Source organism: Brassica oleracea, unplaced genomic scaffold (genome assembly GCF_000695525.1).
Source record: "Brassica oleracea var. oleracea cultivar TO1000 unplaced genomic scaffold, BOL UnpScaffold00686, whole genome shotgun sequence".
In the NCBI taxonomy this organism is placed as follows: Eukaryota; Viridiplantae; Streptophyta; class Magnoliopsida; order Brassicales; family Brassicaceae; genus Brassica; species Brassica oleracea.
Genome location: NW_013617437.1, coordinates 109602 through 115832, shown reverse-complemented (window position 1 = coordinate 115832; position 6231 = coordinate 109602). Strand labels below are relative to the sequence as shown.

Genomic DNA, 6231 nt, shown 5'->3' with positions numbered 1-6231 from the left:
GAGTAGTAGGCTAAGCTTGCTTAGGGTTGTAGGGTGTTAGCCGCATGTTCTGAATTGTGATCTTAACTGTTCTTCATTCATATTGTTCTTACTGCTTACATTGAATTTCTCACTTAATGTTCGATTTCTGATTTAATCACCTAGCTAACCGCTTAGGAGATAAATTGACATATATTGGATGAGCTTTGTATCCCTAATCAGCGAGAGTAGATATTAGGGTATTAAGTGAACTAATCAGATCTTGTCTCTAAGGCTTGTTATCGCGTCTTGTTCCAAGTGAGAACTTAAGATTCAAGACCGATCTGTAAAGGGAGCAAGACCACGATAGTGGATTGTTCTAGCCGAGTGATCTGAGTTCTAAAGTGCACCTCATTGCACTTGAATAGTCGTTCAGTTTTGCATTGACACCCGATTAATAACCCTAAGCCGGCTTTATTTAAATCGAATTTGAACCATCTAGGTATTCTAGTTACTTGCGTCACAATTAATTCTCAAAACTTCACATGTTTCTCAGCTTATTATTGAACTCATGAGAGTAAAGAGTAAACTGGTCCTCTGGATTGAATCTCAAATATTACAAGTACCACTGTTAACTTGACAGTAGCAAGGATTCATTTTTATTGTATCAGTGAACATTATAAAAATATATGGTTTGTTGATTCCTCCGTTGGTCCACATTTCGCACAGTGAGTGTGGCAACGAATACCTCTTGCTCGTAAATGTGTCTTAACCGAAATACATCCTGAAACTATTTACCATAAGAAATGCTTAACTTTCCAAGAGAAAGCCTTCAACATATTGACATCTAGCACTGGAGATGTCCTCACTGAATCAGGATACACCCTGTCAACTTAATGGAACACTTTCTATGATTTTTGTATCATCAGGTCCACCAAAGCCCTAATTTCTTGTAAATTCTATGCTCTCGATGTTGTATTGATGACAAAGTCTACAATTAGGTCTGGAAGATGAGAGTTTTGATTACCGTTTGCTGGTCCAGGATGAGGGGTTGGGAGCGAAAGATCATTCTATACTGAGATGGATGTCCATGATCCCATCCTTTTGATTAATCATGTGTTAACCAAAGATTAGCTGATACAATGCTCCACCATCCATATTATTGTGAATACGATCTAATCGGTTCTAAAAGTGAGGGATTCCTGAAATAATGTCCTTTAAATACTCAAGAGAATAACAAATTTGGTTTCTTTATCAACCATCATAATTGTTTCCCTAACATAGCTGTGTTAAAGTCATTGAGTTATGTAAAACTCAATCACCTTCATACTTATGTTTGCATGACTTATCCCATGATTGTTAATGCATATCTTTGATATTGTCCCTAGAACTCCACTAAAAATGGCAATAGCACTCGTCAATTTCTTTGGTACTGTCTTTGGTATGCAAAAGCAAAAAATTACCAGTAACAACTCACTTTATAATTATTTATTTTTCTTCTTTCGTGAAAAATTTGAAAGTTTATCCATTTACTCTATTGTTTAGTTTGTCCTAAATAAAATAAAATACTTAGGTCTTTGATCCACATAGGTTTTCAGGAATTCCCAAATATGTTCCTATTTCTCCAATGTTCTAGATCCCTAAAATATCTTATATCTCTTGCCGAGAAATTTTTTTAACCTTATGCACAAATTGAAATATTGATTTATGAAAATTGATTTGTTGTCTTGCACCGCCTCGTAATCCTTCAATATATTTAAGATGTTTTGACATTTTTCTTTTTATGTTTCACAGAAGAATAATTATCATCTGCGAAAAGAAGATGTTATATAGACATACATATTTTTGCAACTTTTAAACCTGTTAGTTGCTTTTCTCCTTCAGTTTTTAATGTTAAACTACTTACAATGGGCATGTTGAATATTTATTTAAACTGTTAAATGATTATAGTAAGTCTGTTGAAAAAAAATAAAACATTACGTGGATTTTTTGGTGTTAAATTTATTCAACATATTGAAAGCTGCTTTTTATTGGTTGTTGATAGTAATTGGATTTTCATATTCATCTTTCTTATTATAAGTCATTTATTTCACAGCAAAATAAATTTATTTATTTTAATACATTGTATCAAAATTTATAACTTTTGATGATCTATTAATAGAGACCAGGTTTATATGATTTGGACATATACAAAAAAATATTTTATCATAAGTTGTAAACATTTTCTTTTTTTTTTTTGACTAAAGTTGTAAACATTTTCAATCATTATATTTTTATTAAATATTTCATAAAATTTCAACTCTAACTATTTTTATTTAATTTTACATTAATTATTTTTTTAAAGAAAATTTGTTTCTCTTAACTGTTATTATTTAGTTACAAAATCAAGAAATGAAACATTAAACAAAAATAAATAGATAAAATATTGATTTTTTATTAAAAAATTATTATAAAATATAAATATTATATGTATATGTGGAAGAAATAGAAGATGATATGTTAAGGTAATATAGAGTGTTGAAAAAACTAAACCAATATACATAGTCTTAGAACTATCGGGACCTGGATAGCTAACATAACCGAAAGATGATATTGTTGGTAATGTTTTCGCGGTTTAAACTAGTTCTTTTTTTTTTTTTTTTTTGACAGCAGTTTAAAACTAGTTCATCATTGATCAAGTGGTTAAAACTTAAAATACTTTAGATTGAAGGACAATTATTCAAAATTTTCTGGAATTTATTTTAAAGATATATAGTTCATTATCCTATGAATATTGTTTTTAATCTGGTGGAATCCTAGTGTCATTATTTAAGTCAATAGTATCCCACTTCCATTAAATTATAAAAGATGATAAAAGGAAACAGAAATAAAAACTAGTTTAATTAGAGCCACATGTCGAAATGACAACAATTCTACGCAACTATAAATACAGAAATCCTACAAAAGTCCCAACCAATAATACCACATTAAAAAAAAATCGTTCCTCTCTGTTGTTTTATTATTTGCAAAAATCATTTTGCCTCCAAAAGACTTGAAAGCTCTGAGCTGTGTCTCTTTGTCTCATTATCTCTACACCGCCCAAAATCCATTTTACTCGTCTGAAGAACCATGTGTGATATAACACCATCTTCTTCATCTTCCTTACTATCTTCTAAAGACAAAACACATTTCTCAAAACTCGAAACATGCGACTCAAACTATCCCCAATATTCTGAATTCACCGATAACGATTCTCTAAACCTTAATAGATGGCCAACTTTTCTTGAGGTACATAATATTTTCTTTTTTCAATACTCTATTCTAGGTTCGAGTACTGTATTATATTTTTTCCGTAAAGGTATTAATTTGATTAATACCATTAACGGTTAACCAAAAAGACAAAAGTTGGGGTTGATTAAAAATATCTATAGACGGTTCTTGTTCTTGCTTTTCTGTCGATATTTTGGCGGCAGGGCTTGGAGGAAGTGAAGGCGATCGGAAGAATCTCTGGGCCAACGGCAATGACCGGACTTCTAATGTACTCAAGAGCAATGATATCGATGTTGTTCCTCGGCTACCTTGGCGAGCTTGAGTTAGCTGGAGGATCTCTCTCCATCGGCTTTGCTAATATCACCGGCTACTCCGTCATCTCCGGCTTGTCCACGGGGATGGAACCAATCTGCGGCCAAGCTTACGGTGCTAAACAAATGAAGCTTTTAGGACTAACCCTTCAAAGAACCGTCCTCCTCCTCCTCTCATGTTCGGTCCCCATCTCCTTCTCTTGGCTCAATATGAGACGAATCCTCTTGTGGTGTGGCCAAGACGAAGAGATATCTTCAATTGCACAAAAATTCCTTCTTTTCGCTATCCCTGACCTCTTCCTCCTCTCTTTTCTTCACCCTCTTCGTGTTTACCTCCGAACACAAAACATTACCTTGCCCGTGACTTACTCTACGGCTGTGTCCGTTCTCCTTCACGTTCCCTTAACCTTTTTCCTTGTTGTGAAGCTAGAGATGGGTGTAGCGGGAGTCGCAATAGCTATGGTCCTAACCAATCTCAACCTCGTAGTCCTCTTATCTTCCTTTGTGTATTTCACGAGCGTGCATAGTGATACATGGGTACCACTTTCTATTGACTCTCTTAAAGGTTGGTCGTCATTGCTCTCGCTTGCAATACCCACTTGTGTTCTGTTTGTTTGGAGTGGTGGTGGTACGAGTTCATGATCATTTTGTGTGGACTTTTGGTCAACCCTAGAGCTACCGTTGCTTCCATGGGAATCTTGATCCAAATAACAGCTTTAGTCTACGTCTTCCCATCCTCTCTCAGCCTCGGTGTCTCCACTAGAATCAGCAACGAGCTGGGGGCTAAACGCCCGGTGAAAGCTCATGTATCCATGATCATTTCCCTCTTCTGCGCCACCGCCTTGGGCCTAATGGCAATGGTGTTCACCGTACTGGTTAGGCACCGATGGGGACGTTTGTTTACCACGGATGCTGAGATTCTTGAGCTGACTTCAATTGCATTGCCCATCGCAGGTCTATGTGAACTCGGGAACTGCCCTCAGACGACCGGTTGTGGAGTTTTGAGAGGCTGAGCAAGACCTACACTTGGTGCCAATATAAACATGGGTTCTTTTTACTTTGTGGGCATGCCAGTGGCTATCCTGTTAGAGTTCGTTTTCAAACTAGGGTTTCCAGGTCTCTGGTTTGGCTTGCTTGCGGCTCAAGCGACATGTGCTTCTCTCATGTTGTTTGCACTCTTGAGAACAGATTGGGCAGTCCAAGCAGAGAGAGACTGACGTCAAAAACTCCGGGAAAAACTCCTTCTCTACTCCCAATCGCCAGGACAAAGAGCCAATCTGCACCCGGTACAGATGATATGATGATAACCATAGATTGATAGCTATTATTTTGAGCCATTTTTTCCTTCGTCGTTGACATACATGTGTTCTTGTAAAACATCATTTTTTGGAGTTTATATTACTCCTTTTTTTTACCTTTTAACTTGTGAACAACTTTGTGTTGTGGGTTTTATTGGTGTTTGTGTTATATATGGTTGAATACTTGAATGGATGTAATAGTTTCTAGCTTTGACTTAAGCAGTTCGTACTGTATTTGCTTCCGTTTGTAATATAACTCGTATGTGTTTGATTAGCTTTTCTAGTAGATATTATTTTTTTTTTGGTCAAAAGCTTTTCTAGTAGATATTTAATTTGTTTTCTTTACGTTAAGAATAACTCAAAATGAGAGAAAAATTAAAAAGAACTCCACTACAGCTTCAAGACTAGGCCACTGAAATCCGGATGAAGAAAATACTAATATATATGTTGGTCTTGATCAAAACTATTCAATCTCCATTATTTCGGATAAAGTACAAATTTTGCCAATTTTTTTGTATTCTTGTATTGTGGAAACTTTGCTAATTTAACAATCAATTGTTTTCTTAAGGACATGCAATGTGAATCTTTATGAGTTTTTTTTTGGTTGTTCTATGTTCCATTAAGGGAAATATATTCGCAACCAAAAATGGAAAAATGCCCTTTAAACCTTTACAATCATATTGTCTGTCCCAAAGCCATACGTTTAATTTTAATTGAATTAACATTTATTTGATTTTGTTTTCTTCCTTTGAGCGCGGATCTACGTTGGCCAGGATGGGTGCAGCTGCTCCCAGTAAAAGGTACAAGTAAATTTAATTTCTTTGATTATCTTGTAGCTTAGTTGGCTAAAGTTCTCTCTATGCCCCCACCTAACCAAGGTTCTAAACCCCCCTTGCCCCCTTGTACACTGTTTTTATATATTTTTTCCTTTCTTTATTTTTTTCTGATTTTTTTTTCCTTGCGTTATATTTCATTTTTCACTTGATGTTCTCTTCCTTCGAATCTTTTCAGGTCATTTGTTCTTTTCATTCAATTTTTTTTTCCCAACAAATTTCTTTTCATTCTATTCAATTTTATTTTAAGCTAACAGTTCTAGATTTTTCATTTACTTTGTTAGTAGATTTATTATTTCTTCTTTCAGTTATAATACTGTTTAGTTAAATTTTTCTTTTAAATGGTATCTTTATTAAAGATATAAACACATTCACGCAAAATATCAAAAGAAAAATATATGCTCCTGTTCAAAATATTTTCTAGATCCGACACTAAAAGCATCTTTCTTTCACCTTGGCACAAAAGCGTAGTTTCTTTCTCTTTCTTTTATACACTTTTTTTACTGGGATCAGAGCATGAATTTATACGAACGTAAGAGCAACTCCATCTATTAGAGCCGACCAAAATTTCTAAAATAAAAA

At 34.6% G+C, this 6231-nt stretch overlaps 1 pseudogene; it reads left to right on the top strand.

Moving 5' to 3' along the window:
• Positions 1-2989: 2989 nt before the first annotated feature.
• LOC106319911 lies at positions 2990-4836 on the top strand (annotated as a pseudogene).
• Positions 4837-6231: the final 1395 nt, after the last annotated feature.